This window comes from Chelonoidis abingdonii, chromosome 2, assembly GCF_003597395.2.
Source record: "Chelonoidis abingdonii isolate Lonesome George chromosome 2, CheloAbing_2.0, whole genome shotgun sequence".
In the NCBI taxonomy this organism is placed as follows: Eukaryota; Metazoa; Chordata; order Testudines; family Testudinidae; genus Chelonoidis; species Chelonoidis abingdonii.
This window is the reverse complement of record NC_133770.1, coordinates 108,563,094-108,577,685: the sequence shown is the minus strand read 5'-3', so window position 1 is coordinate 108,577,685 and position 14,592 is coordinate 108,563,094. Positions and strand designations below refer to the sequence as shown.

General features: G+C 43.3%; 1 long non-coding RNA gene across 1 annotated transcript; it reads right to left on the bottom strand.

The window, feature by feature from the left end:
• Positions 1–706: 706 nt before the first annotated feature.
• LOC142046337 (uncharacterized) lies at positions 707–4,905 on the bottom strand. Its single transcript, XR_012655257.1, has 2 exons — positions 4,768–4,905; positions 707–1,704 (listed from the first exon to the last, which is right to left on the bottom strand). It is a non-coding gene; the product is annotated as an uncharacterized LOC142046337 (long non-coding RNA).
• Between the last annotated feature and the right edge of the window lie 9,687 nt (positions 4,906–14,592).

The following is a 14,592-nucleotide window of genomic DNA, read 5'->3' as shown; positions in this document are numbered from 1 at the left end:
CATCCCTTCCATAAACTTATCAAGCTTAGTCTTAAAGCCAGATATGTCTTTTGCCCCCACTACTTCCCTTGGAAGGTTGTTCCAGAACTTCATTCCTCTAATGGTTAGAAACCTTTGTCTAATTTCAAGTCTAAACTTCCTAGTGTCCAGTTTATGCCCATTTGTTTGTGTGTCCACATTGGTACTAAGCTTAAATATTCCTAGACTGGAATGTTTCATTTCAGGATAATTACTCCCTCCCTATGATGTATTTTACTCTCAGTACCGTAACCCTCTTGCGATGTAGCTTCTGCCTGGGAGCTCTGCTGAGGCCAATGGCATTATGATCAGAAGGTGACACACTGACACATGAGCAGAGACACATGGGGGAGGGTGGAGGACGAGGTAACATGGAGCCTACCAGGGTTGAACATGGCCCTAAGAGCAAACACTCTCTCAGCCTCTCCTCTCTCCCACCTCACAGAGTCAGTAACTCTGAGAAATCATTCCCTGAAATCTACATAACCCCAGTATGAGAGACAGTGATTAACGCAGGTACTTTAGGGGCTGCTGTGCCAACCCCCTGCCTTGACGAGGAGGATGAAGAATTTCAGTAGAAATGGGTTAAGCTAGGAGAGGGCAGAGCTGATGTGGGACTGGGAGCCAAGTTGACCACGAGGCCAGAACTCACAGAGGGTTTGGGAGAAGAAGTCAAGAGGACTGGGTAGAGGCATTTCAGTGTATTTTCTCCATTAACAATTCTGCCATGTATTTAATTTAGAAACTTTTCATTCCCACCTAAACACCTTGGAGCTAAGCTGGGTTGATGCATTTAATTAGGTGTTTAATCAGATGCTCGTGCAACACAAAGCAGTCAATAATGGGTGTGCTTTCATTCATTAACTTGACTGTGTGCTGTGCATTGCTTTTAAAAAAAGATGGTGTGAGGGAATGTCAAAATTTTAGGCATTAAGAAATGGTAAGCAGGTGTCAGTTCGTTTCTTTCCTAATTTTAATGTCAGTTTTGAATCAGTATTAATACCATGTTGTTTTAACAGCAGTAGGGTCTATTTGTATAATTGTTTGCAAGATTTCATTGGATATTGTGAACCAGCCATCTTAACCTTTTATTTTGAGATTCCTAAATACAACCCAGCGCACCGCTCCTGAAAGACTGCAAGCCCTGGCTGGTGACATGTTCCTTAGAGAGCAAACACCCGACGAGCCCTTTCGCCCTAAAACGCGCATTTGGCTCTTTGACATTGCTTTATCCGCCCCACCAGAAAACGCTATAGGGAACCCGGTCATTACCACAGACCGTCACTAGGTACAGTTCTACCAGCTATGGGCCAACATTCAAATGGTTCTGTTTGTTTTATCTTTCATTCAGCTTTGCAATTCTTAGATCCCATTTAAAAACTGGAAGTGAAATAACCAAAGCAAATTAAGAAGAGAGCGGCATCTGGCATAGGTGGGGGGAAACAATAAATGGAAAGAACTGACTATGCAAAAAGGAACATCGCAAACTATCAGAGCCCCAGACCCCCGTCCAACTGAACCCACCCCAGTCAGGCATATCAAGCTGGGTCCCTGAAAAATCGCCCAGCCCGTCTGGCAGTGAACACTGCGTGTTCCAGGCAGAGCTACGGTGTGTGCGTCTGCTCTGCTGACGTGCTGCTTTGGTACGGAAGACACCACGGCCACAGGGAGCAGAGACATGGACTCCTACAAAACACATTCCCAGATACACCTCCAATGCCGCATCCCCCCCACCTCCCCACTGTCTGCCATCCCCTCCCCTACCTCCACATGGCCATTCTCAGCCTATTGCTAACACTTCCTCCCAGCCTTCAGCACAATAAATAAATAAAACATGGTGTTACAAAAAGTAGATTCGTGCCACAGAAACCTGATCTGGACGTCAATAAGGCTTTTGATACAGTTCCACATGGGAAACTATTCGTTAAATTGGAGACGATGGGGATTAATATGAGAACCGAAAGGTCAATAAAGAATTGGTTAAAGGGGAGTCTACAAGGGGGTCATATTGAACGGTGAGTTGTCAGGCTGGAGGGAGTTACTAGTGGAGTTCTTCAGATCAGTCTTGGGGCCAATCTCACTCAACACTTTTATTAGTGATCTTGACTCAAGAAGTGGGAGTATGACACAAACCTGGGAGGGACTGCCAATATGGAGGAGGACAAGAAAATGATACAAGAAAATCTGCATGTCCTTGAAAGCTGGAGTAATAGAAGTGGGATGAAAATTAATAGTGCACAAATTCTAGTTGTTAGTCCCCAATTGCATAATTTTGCAATAAGCTGGGGATTTATCAATTGGAAGTGACAGAGGAGGAGAAAGACCTGGGTGTATTGGGTTGATCACAGGATAATTATGAGCTGCCAATGTGATGCAGCTGTGAAATAGGTTAATGCAGTCCTAGGATACATCAGGTGAGGTATTTCCAGCAGACAAATGAAAGGGTTAGTACTGTTATACAAGGCATCGATGAGACCTCATCTGAAATACACCTCTACCTTCTGCCCTTAAAGTCTGTGAGTCTAGAAACTGTGCTTTGTGTTGCACAGACACTGACGGAGATCAGGGCCCCATCGTGCAGCACACGGCAGAGAACCCGACCGAGACCAGCAGCCCCATCCCGCTGGGCACCGCACAGACAGAGAGGGATAGTCCTTGCCCCAAAGAGATCACAATCCAAAGAGACAATGGGTAGGAGGAAAACAGAGAGGAGCAGTGACTTCCCCAAGGTCACCAAGCAGGTTAGGGAAAGAGCCAGAGCCACATCACCCGCAGCTTGGAAAGGTCCCCAGACTCCATTGTATTAGGCTGCAGGAAGAGGTGGTTTGTCCATGGATGCACACGCTGTCTTGGCAGGGTAGCTCAGCTGCAGTCCATGCGCATAGCTGGGTGTGTGTGTCATGGGTCAGTAGAAGTCAGTGTCCAGTCCTGTGGGGCTGTGCTTCTGGCTCATACCTCCAGCACTCACTGCTGCCCTCCCTTACCAGCTGCACTAGTCAGCCAGACCCAGGCCTCTGAGGTCACTGCCCCTCCCACTCCACCACTTCAAACCTTCAAACAGGGACATGGTGCACCAGTGTCAGAGTGCACTAGTGTAAATTCTGTCTATACTAAGGGTTTGCACCAGTGCCTAAAACATCAGTGTGGCAGAGACCTTCAGTGCCCAAAACAGCAGTACGGTGGCACTAGAACTGGGATCTAGTTCTAGCTCTGTCACAGACCTTGCACACATCAGTGTTTCTCCTCCCAACTTTAGTCTCTTTACCCAGCTGCCCACTCACTGGGGTCTCCTCTCTCTCCAGAGCTGCTCACCACTAAAATCTGTGTGTGTGTCACCAGAGCTGAGCTAGTTCAGCTCTGGAATAATCTTACAAGGGGGGCTGCGAGTCTCCCTCCCTGGAAGTTTCCAAGAACAGGCAGGACAAACCTCTGTCAGAGATAATCTACATATACTTGGTCCTGCCTTGGCAGAGGGAGCTGGACATCCTGAGGTCCCAAACCAAACTCAAACCAAAACATAACACAGACACCAAACAAGCTAAGGCAAAATAACGCATCATAAAACTATGCAACACAATATGGTACATCATAGATCCAAAAGGCACCATGCAAATCAGTTCAGCATAGAACAGGACACAGCACAAGAGAGAATTATTTCAACGTAGATCTGGAAGGGATCCCGAGAGGCCGTCTACTCCAGCCTCCCGTGCCGAGGCAGAGCCAAGCATCCCCAGACATTCCCAGACTGGTGGATCTCCAACCTGGTCTCAAAAACCTCCAGTGAAGAAAATTCCACAGTCTCCCTTGGAAGCCAATGCAAGGCAAACACAGGCCAAACAACACTGTACACACACAAGCTGGGCTTGTGAATAAGGGGAGAGGCAAGAACTGAAACAATCTGAGTTCAGTTCCCAGTTTTGCCCCAGATGCTCCATGCAAACTTGAGCAAAATACTTCAGCTCTCTGAGCTTCGGTTTCCCCATCTGTAAAATTGAGAGTCACCTCCCACCATTGGCCTATTTAGCCTTTGAGCTCTTTGTGGCAAGGCCTGTCACTGTGGGCATGTCTACACTGCAGTCAGACACCGGCGGCTGGCCCGTGCCCACTGACCCGGGCCCACACAGCCCAGGCTGCAGGGCCGCTCAATCGCGGTGCCGACGCTCCGGCCCAGGCCGCAGCCCAAGGTCTGGCACCCTCCCACCTCGCACGGTCCTACAGCCTGGCTCCAGCCCGAGCCAGGACATCCACACTGCAACCAAACAGCTCTTATGCCCGAGCCTGGTGAGGCCGAGTCAGTCGGCATGGGCCAGCAGGGGGCCCCCAACAGCAGGGTAGAAATACCCTTAGTGTCTTTTCTGCACCTGTCACAATGGGGACCTGATCTTGGTCACTGTCTGTGCAGAGCCCCGCACAACAGGAAGACCGATCTCAGTCAGGGACTCTGCAACTCCCAGCATTACAGGATCCCTGATTTTGTTTAGGGCCCCTGCAGCAACTGGCAAAATGTGGGGGCAGGATCTCCGTCAGGTTCCGTGCAGCGCACAGCACAGTGGTGGGGTGTGATCTTCGTTAGGGTCAGTGCAATGCCAGGCCCAACAGGGACACAGATCTCAGTCAAGGTCTCTGAAGTGCCCAGAACAACGGAGGCAGTGGTTTGGGTCACAGTCGTGCGCTGCCTGGCACAAGGGGGGCCGTGACCTCGGTCCAGGTCTCAGTTTTACCTGGCACAACACTGGGGTCTGATCTCACGTCAGGTCTCTTCAGTGCCTGGCAGAACAGGGTCCAGATCTCAGTTGGGGTCTCTTCAGTGCCTGGCAGAACTGGGCCATGCTCAGTACGATAAGAGCCCTGACTTGAATCACACACCCTTCTCCGGCCCCAACATACATTCCATATCTTAACCATATTTTAATTTACTGTCTCCACCGCTTTTGAGGTGTGTGCCTAGGAGCCATTGCTGTTACAATGAAGTGAAAATCACTTAACAGCTTATAGCATTTGTTTACATTGTATTAATCACAGGTAACATAGTGTTTACTTCAAGAACAAAGTCTATTAACTTGTTTGTAAGTTTTACATAATAATAGAGTATCTTTCACAGGACAGATACGATCAATGGTTTCTCCAGACAGGAGCTTACAAGTTTTAAAAGAAGAACTACAAGATTTTTGTACTTGGTGAAACTGCGGGGGTCACTGTCACTTGGGGGAATCACTGTTAGTACCTTCTTTAATATCCCTACATAATGACTAATATGATTTTAACAAAATGTTGAATGATGTTGTGGTCTAAGGTTGAGACAGCCTTACAAATAAATATGAAGTGCAGGATGTTCTCTTTACTGACACTGGCAGAGGAAAGCAAACGTTGGCACTACCCAGGGCACAGAGCATAGAAGGGAGTTGGGGGGGTGCAGTAAGTCTATAGTATGCTTCTACTTCTCCTCCTCAAGTCTGTAGTATGCATCCATTTCAAAGTCTCATCTGCAGCCATGTTATGTGCAATTAGGGATCCATGTGCCATGAAGGAGTCATGTCAGGAACATCAAAGAGTGGAAATGGGGAACAGCCACTCTACATGATATGCTGTCCTCCTCACCTACTTTAGAAGGTAGAAAAGAAACGTTGGGGTGAGGTAATTTTGCTATAACAGTATTAATTCCATCTTCTGCCCTATAAAAGAGATTCATTGTGCAATGGAGAGGGGAGAAATACAGCTGCATGGAAGGCCTAGTTCCCCATACTAATTCAGGGATGGAATCTGCTTTCCCAGTAGATACTAGGCCAATGTATTATTTATAGGTGATGCCCCTTTACTCCTTCTTGCATGTATATAGACTAGGAATTTTCAGCACTTTTCCCACCATTGCATTATACCATGGTAAAAGCCATGGTGAAAGTGCTAATTTGGATGTGGCCAGTATGGTCAGGAAACTCTCTCTCTGAAGGGAGGATATAAAGGAAATTCTAAAAGGTGAAGCTTGCAAAGTCTCTATAATTCTTTTTTTTCCCATGGGAGGGAACTATCAGGTCATAAACAATTTATATACTTAGAGACAGTTTTATATTGTTTAACTTGTAGATAGTATAGGGCTATGTCATGATGTCAACGGGAGTTTGTTTGATTAAGGAATACAGTTCCAGGTGATAGAGCCAAACACAAAAGTTAATTCAAAGAACTTTTAGTGTACTTTTTAAAAATCATTACATTTTTGGGTCCCTTTTGCATTACAAAATTGAACAAGGTGCTCCACAAATTAATTCAAGACAGGAAAGTATAAATTGAACCCTACTATCCCATCAAATCCTTGTGAAAGTCACAGTGTAAACAATAGCATGTGAGTATGATTCAGTGAAGGTAGGTATTCAGATGCAGCCCAGAAAAGAACATATATGCAACCACTTGGAGACCCAAGACACAACAGATTATGCTAAACTGTAGGAGTCAGTTCACATGTGAACAATCTCTCTTTCAGAAGGAAGGCAGAATATTTAAAAATATATTCTTAAGCATCTGATGCATATGGTTGTTATTAAAAAGGTCTTTTCAGATTTAAAAATTCTGAATTTTCAAAAGTAGATGCACAGAGTGAGCAGGAACATGCCCTCACAAAGTTTGCACACACAAGTTCAGAATGTCCAAGCAACAACAACTGTCACAGAAGTAGGTATCTCATATAATACACTGGAACTATAGTGGAACATTAATGCAATATGTTACCTAGGCAACAAAACTCAACCTCCTGCAGAAATAAGTGACACAGAAAGGCAGCCACCTGGGACTGGGTCCAATGATGAGTATGCACAGGCAGCATAGTGTAAGAGGAAAGAGCAGTGCTTTACTAGAAGGACTGAGAAAGGGGATATTCCAAACTGTGGCAAACAGATAAAATGAGCCACTGTTTATCTGTCAGAAACTATCTGTAAAATAAGAATAATACTTACTAACCTCACATCAGTGTTATGAAGCCTAGTTAATTATTATTTGAGAAGTTCTTTGCTTTGGAAGAGCATTATTCTCTGTATTTCTGTTAGGTAAGGAGTGTATATGTCAACTGGCTGTCATTTATAATAATAGTGAGGGGAAAAACGTCGAAAACTTGTTCTAATCCCAGTAATCCATGTGGGAGCCTACTCCCATTAAAATCGATGGCAAAAATCTCATTGACTTCAGCAAGGTCGAAATTGAGCAATGGAGTTCTGCCACAGATTTTGGCTCAGACACTTGGTAAATACAGTGTCTTATATGTAGCATCAAGAGTGTTCATATTAATTCTATTTTCTTTCTCTCAATATTTCCTAACTTCATGTTTTTCAAATGAGCTTTGAGTTTTTCATCACAAAACAAAACAACCCAAAAGTTTCATTAGGCAAAAGAGTTTCTGAGACTAAGAAATGAAAGGATTTCACATTTTGAGAGACTTTGCAGAGATAATGAGACCGCAGAAAAAATACAAGCAAACAAAAAACCCATGAATTTATTTCATCTTATTGATGAAGTCAAAGAGCTATTTGGAGTAGAAGGAGCTCTGACATACACGATGTCACATCTGCTTATTAGTATGTGGCAATCGAAGGGGTTTGACAGTGATATGTGTCAAGACTTTATTTTTTATAAGATAAAATAAGAAAAGTGGAACAAAACAAGAGAATCTCCAGGCTGCAGATGCAGAACATGGATGATATGATTGACAAAGAATGAGATAAACAGAAGACAGAGAAATCAAATTGACATCATTTTTATATTTACCACATTCAAAGGTAACCCATTTTCATGTGAAAATGAGATTGTGGAGACAGATACAAATAAAAACAGCCTGACAGTTGGTGAAATAGTCAGGTGAGTTAAGACCTTATGAATTTTAATAAGCATGTTGGCCCTATACAAGTGCTTTTTAAGGTAGTGACGAAAGCTTCTGAAAGAAAATAAAAGAGCATTTTTCATACTGATTATGTTGCTCTGAATTAAGTTTATTCCAGCCCTCTTTCTCCCACCAGCCTCACTCAAACACAAACTGAAACCCAGCTTCGTTCTGCATATAAAGAGGATTAGTTATCAGCTTAGGAAAGGTTACAGATGACTCTTTCGTTCTTAATGCCCACTTATTGTACTTGTTGTTACATCAAAGAGACTGTTTTGAGGTGCTGAACAATAAGCTCTCTAAAAGGCTCTGAGTTATATGGAGCCTTTCAGCTGAATTTGACATATAGTGCTATAGGAAAATGGCAGCAAAATTGGTGCCGCACCAGCGCGCTAATGTAAATCACAGAGAGAGAAAGAAAATGTTGTTAAAATGTGCCACCTGGGAATAGAAAACATAGGTCAGAGATGAGGCAGAAACATTTCTAACAGGCATGAGTTTAGCAAACCTAAACTATGCAATCTAAAACTAACTTATAAGTGTCATCTTATATACTCTATCACCCATAGACAGTATCCTGCAGTATAGAAAGTGAGCCCAAGTTAAGTACTGATCCTGTTTCTTTGAGAAGAATAGCAAAACTCCCATTTTCTTCAATAGGAGCAGGATCGGTTGCCTAACATTGTTTTTTAAAGAAACACTTTAAAGGTTTGATACAACACTGCTTCATACATAAGTCTTCTTCGTCTTGCCACTTCTCTATTTGGGGATGGTGACTTTTACAGCCTTCTTCCAAAACTCATGACTGTACACCTGCATGCAAATTTGGTCTTTCTGAACTCTGCTGATATCCAGTCCATGTATCAAATCTTCAGCCTCCCCTTGATCATCTTCCATCCATGATCATGGCAAGGGCTATTCTACAAATATGACTCTCAGGTCTTTGCTGGACATAACCATACCAACACAGCCTAATTTCTCTCAATTTGCCTTTAGTTGGGGCAATCTGCATTAGGCCCCTCACAAACTCATTTCACTTCCTATCATGGAGTGTCCAACCATTTGACCATCTCAGTGTCTTCTCTCTGTTCCATCACACAATGGATCAAATTACAGTTTTATACACTCTCCTTTGTAACTTTATTAGAAAATTTTTGTCATAAAGAACGGGACTCAGTTCCTGCCATTTGCACCAAGCAGCTTTAGTAGGATGCTGGGCATCACTCAGGAGGGCGCCACTGCCAGCGATCATTGATCCTAGGTATTTAATTTCTTTCACTCTTCTAAGCTCTCTGCCTGTAATATCCTTAATGGTGAGGTTTAGTTCTCAAAACCTCCATTTTATCAACTTTCACAATAAGTCCTGCCTGCTCAAAACTGTGTTGCCACTGTTCCAAGTTGGTTTGCGGGGTTTCACAACACAATCTTCCACACATATCACTAAAGCAGGCCGGCATTTACTGGAAATTCTCTGCTGTAGGCCCATTTAGTTTTGACTATGGTTGTCACTCCTTCATATAGATATCACTGCTTCATACACAGGTAGGGTTTTCATTCTGTCAGGAAAATACCATCACCTCCTCTCAGGCCTGTAGCCGATTCTATGCATTTCTGCTGAGCAAAGAAGTGGCTGCAGAAGTGGAGACAACAGGGGGACCACCTCTCATCTGCTTCCACAGAGAAGTCAGCATAAATACCCCATGTAGGTTATCTCAGGCAATAGGCAGAAGTAGAGTCTATGAAGTAGCTTCATCTGCAACTCTGCATTCTGGAGGGAAGGTGGAGTGAGACTGGATTCCTTACAACTTTCCTATTTTTGTATCTCCTCAGCCCAGCTAATCAGACCAGGTAATTGATTCTGGATATTCACCTATATGGGACCTGACTCAGAACCCACTGAAGTCAGTGATAGCCTTTCCATTCACTCAGCAGGCCTAGGATTGGGGCCAGGATGACTATGTCAACTATTTAAAGGCAATTGGTTACAATAAAACATATGTATTATTATAATTACTTATATTTATTTTAATATGGATTTTGGTTTAGTTAATGTAATTAGTTCTTTTGAATGCTGTAATCCTTTCTTAAGCCTTATTAGGAGAAACATTTTCAAGGAATTAGCTATAGTGCAAAGGATATCAAATAGGGTGATTATGGATGCATTATTTATTTCCATGAGTTTATTGATGGCCTTATAATTCATGAGCAACAGAGTGTAGCACAGCTGCAAGAGATATCTGTGAAGTCATCAATAATGAGCGGAAATAAATAATGTATCCATAGTCACCTCATTATACATTTTGTTTAAAAGATCCATGATTTTAATAAAAAAAATTAATTTTATATTTTATTTCTTTATTTACATTCAAGTAAGCCACTTTGGCAAAGAAAATTGGGAATACAGCCAATGTGAACTAGGGGGAAAGTAAATACTTACTGAGATAGCCTGTGTTACAGATTTAACCTGATTTCATCAGGTTCTGTTAATATAATATGACAGTATTCTGCAGAAATACTCCATTTAAACAGCCATGCATGTATCTAGAAGTACTTTTTAAAGGAAAGCTTCCAAAGAACAAAACCTTTCCATAGGGAAGACATTAATTAATAATGAAAATTGGTTTAGAAAATTTAGGGCATAGCGCATTTAGGGCATAGGTGCATATTGAATATATTGCACTTAATAAAGTCACAGTGCACTAGAACAATAAATGAACCTCAGTAACAAGCAGCTCAAATGGTAATGTTGGCCTCCTGTATGTTTTTGCCCTTGAAACTTTCAGCCGCAACCTAAGAGGAGCATACTAAAGATGTGTTCATAGTAGGATTACTACAGTAGTTACTGACAAACTCAATGTCTTCAAAACAGAACTCGTATTCTCCATATTCACTGCACAAAGTTACAGAATGCATTTATGTTACAGTTGGTTCTTTTACCTTTAGTCTCTAAGAATTTGACTTTTGAAAGTTTGGAGCCTTACATGAAATATCAGACATATTTTGATATCTTCTCTCTTCCCCATCCCTTTCACCACACGCCATTGTATTTACCAAGTTTCATGAGATGATTCAACTGTAGCCGCAAAATCAAGTGAAGTGCCTGCTGGAACCATATTTTACCAAACTGTGATTATGAAACCACAAGTAAAGCAGAACTCACCTTGTCTGAGGTTTAGCTAGGAAACTCGAAATTCTGCCCAGGTTTAGCAAAAGGTCTGGGACATTTTCAAGCCGACCTTTTGAAGAAACATGGCCCAATTTATGTTTCATATTGAGAACTGCATAAAAACTGCATAAAAGACCTTGACTTTCATTTGAAGATGCAAACCCATGCAAAGTGTAACTAGAGAAAAGTGTCAAAGAAACCTTGAAAAAAGAAGCCACAGGGTACATCTACACTGCATTTTAAAACCCATGGCAATGAATCTCACAGCCCAGGTCTACAGACTCAGGCAGATAGGGATTGTGCTATAGTGGAGTAGATGCTGGGGTTCTGAAACCCACCGTCTTCCCCGGGCTTCAAAGCCGAAGCTCCAGCCCAAACTGAACACCTACTTTGCTGTTTGTTAGCTTGTTGGCACAAGCCTGAGTCTATAGACCCAAGCATTGAGACTCGCTGCCATACATTTTAAAATGCAATGTAGACATACCCCAAGTGTCACAAAACTTGACTTACTACTTCTATGGGCTTAGACCTTTCTCTACCAAAGTCAACAGCAAACCTGCCATTGACTTTGGCCCCTTTTATTTATTTATTTTTGTGATCCATAGTATGATATACAAAGGTATCCATCTGTTATATTTGAGCCCTCTCGAGATTATATAAAGTAATACTACAACAAGTATGAAACCAGCAACTCAGCAAACTCAGACCCTCAGAAAAAACATTCCCAATCAACAAGTCATCTCCTCTAAACAATCACCTTGTTAGTCTCCAAGTTCTTTAGCTGCCAGGCCTGGGGTGGGGTGCGGCGAGGTAGTGGGGGTATATGGACCTTGCAGTATGCCCTAATGGTCAACGATCCCCAACTATTTCAGACCAACGGTGAAAGTTTGTTCTACAGCTGAGGGGCCCTCATGGAGAATGCTTTACCAGCAGCCCCTATGCTACTAAATCAAGGAGACTGATAGATTTTGAGGCCAAAAGGGACTATCTGATCCTCTAGTCTGACCTCCTGTGTAATACAGACTAAGTGTATGTCTACACTATGAAATTAGGTCAATTTTATAGCAGCTGATTTTTAGAAATCTATCTTATGTAGTCGATTGTCTATGTGCACACTAAGCGCATTAAGTTGGTGGAGTGTGTCTTCCCTACCATGGCTAGCATTGACTTACAGAGTGGTGCACTGTGAGTCACTATCCCACAGTTCCCATAGTCTCCATTGCCCAGTGGAATTATGGGTTAAGTTCCCAATGCCTGATGGGGCAAAAACATTGTTGCAGGTGATTTCGGGTATATGTCGTCAGTCGCCCCTCCCTCCGTGAAAGCAATGGCAGACAATCATTTCACACCTTTTTTCCTGGATTACCTGTGTGGCCTCTATACCATGGCAAGCATGGAGCCTGCTCAGCTCACTGTCACCGCTGCTGTTGTGAGCATTATAAACACCTCGTGCATTATCCTGGAGTATATGCAGAACCGGGCTAAGAGAAGCCAACACGAGGAGGATTTTGATGAGGACATGGACACAGATGTTTCTGAAAGCATGGGCTGTGGCAATTGGGACATCCTGGTGGCACACCGATTCTGGGCCAGGCAAACAAGCACATAGCGGTGGGACCGGATAGGGTTGCAGATATGGGATGATTCATAGTGGCTGCAAAACTTTTGAATGCTTATGGCCATTTTCCTGGAACTCTGTGTGTTGCTTTTCCCCACCCTGAAGCGCAGGAATACCATGATGAGAGCTGCCCTGATGGTTGAGAAGCGAGTCGCGGTAGCCCCGTGGAAGCTTACAACGCCTGACTGCTATCGGTCAGTTGGGAACCAATTTGGAGTGGGCAAGTCTTCTGTGGAGGTTGCTGTGATCCAAGTAGCCAAGGCAATCACTGAGCTGCTGCTACCAAAGGCAGTGACTCTGGGAAATGTGCAGGTCATAGTGGATGGCTTTGCTCCAATGGGCGTTCCCTAACTGTGGTGGGGCAATAGACGGCATGCATATCCCCATCTTGGCACAGGACCACCTTTCCAACCAGTACATAAACCGCAAGGGGTACTTCTCAATGGTGCTGCAAGCACTAGTGGATCACAAGGGACGTTTTACCGACATCAACGTGGGATGGCCGGGAAAGGTGCATGACGCTTGCATATTAAGGAACTCCGGGCTGTTCGAGCAGCTGCAAGAAGGGAATTACTTCCCAGACCAGAAAATTACCATTGGTGATGTTGAAATGTCAATAGTTATCCTTGGGGACACAGCCTACTCCTTGCTCCCATGGCTCATGAAGCCATTCATAGGCAGCCTGGACAGTAGTAAGGAGCAGTTCAACTATAGGCTGAGCAAGTGCAGAATGGTGCATTTGGATGTTTAAAATGGATGAATGTACAATGTGCATTTGGATGTTTAAAAGCTCGCTGGCGCTGTTTATGAGTATGTCAGACCTCGGCACAACCAACATTCCCATTGTTATTGCTGCTTGCTGTGTTCTCCATAATATCTGTGAGAGTTAGGGGGACACGTTTATGGTGGGGTGGGAGGTTGAGGTAAATTGCCTGGCATTCGATTTTGAGCAGCCAGACACCAGGGTAATTAGAAGAGCACAGCAAGGTGCGCTGCACATCAGAGAAGCTTTGAAAACCAGTTTCCTTACTGGCCAGGCTTTGGTGTGACAGTTGTGTGTGTTTCTTGTTGATGCAAACCCGCTCCCTTTGTTTTTAATTCCTGTAAGCCAACCACCCTCCCCCCTTCAAAATAAAGTAACTATTGTTTTGAAACCATGCATTCTTTCTTTATTAATTAAAAAAATGAGATAACTGTCATAAGCATAATTCCTAATTCTGAACCTTAGAGTCCAAAATGTGGGTGCCTGCATGAAACCTCCAAGCTTAATTGCCAGCTTGGATCTGATAGCGCTGCCACCAGCCAAAAATTTCCAGTGTTTGGCTCACTCTGGTCTCCCCAAAACCTTCCCTGGGGGGACCACCAAACTCAGATGCCCGATCTTACCACAAAGGGAAATAACCCCCCTCCCTTGTCTTCTCTTTACTCTCCTCCCAGCTCCCCTCCGTGGGTTTCTGGAAGATTACTGTACTTAAACTCCTTGAATTCAACAGAGAGGCAACTTACCTTCCCCCTCCTCTTCTTTTCCCTCCCAGTCTTTCCTGAGGAGAACCGTAATCCTGGCACAGGGATTTCTATCCCTACAGCCTCACTTAGAAAAGAAACATCAACAAGTTTTAAAAAGAAAGCTTTAATATAAAAGAAAGAAAAGACATAAAAATGCTGTCTGTATCAATAACTAATATACAGGTCAATTGCTTAAAAGAAAGATATGAATAACAGCCTTATAAAAAGAAAATACAATTTAAACCCAGAAACTACACACATGTAATCAAAAAAAAAATAGAAGCTTACTGTCTTTCTACCTTGTACTTACAACTTGGAACAGAAGATTACAGAAGCTTGAAGAGAGAAAGTTCACTCTCAGAGCGAGAGCAACAGAACAGAACAGACAAAAGATACACACCCCAAAATTCCCTCCCTGAGCTT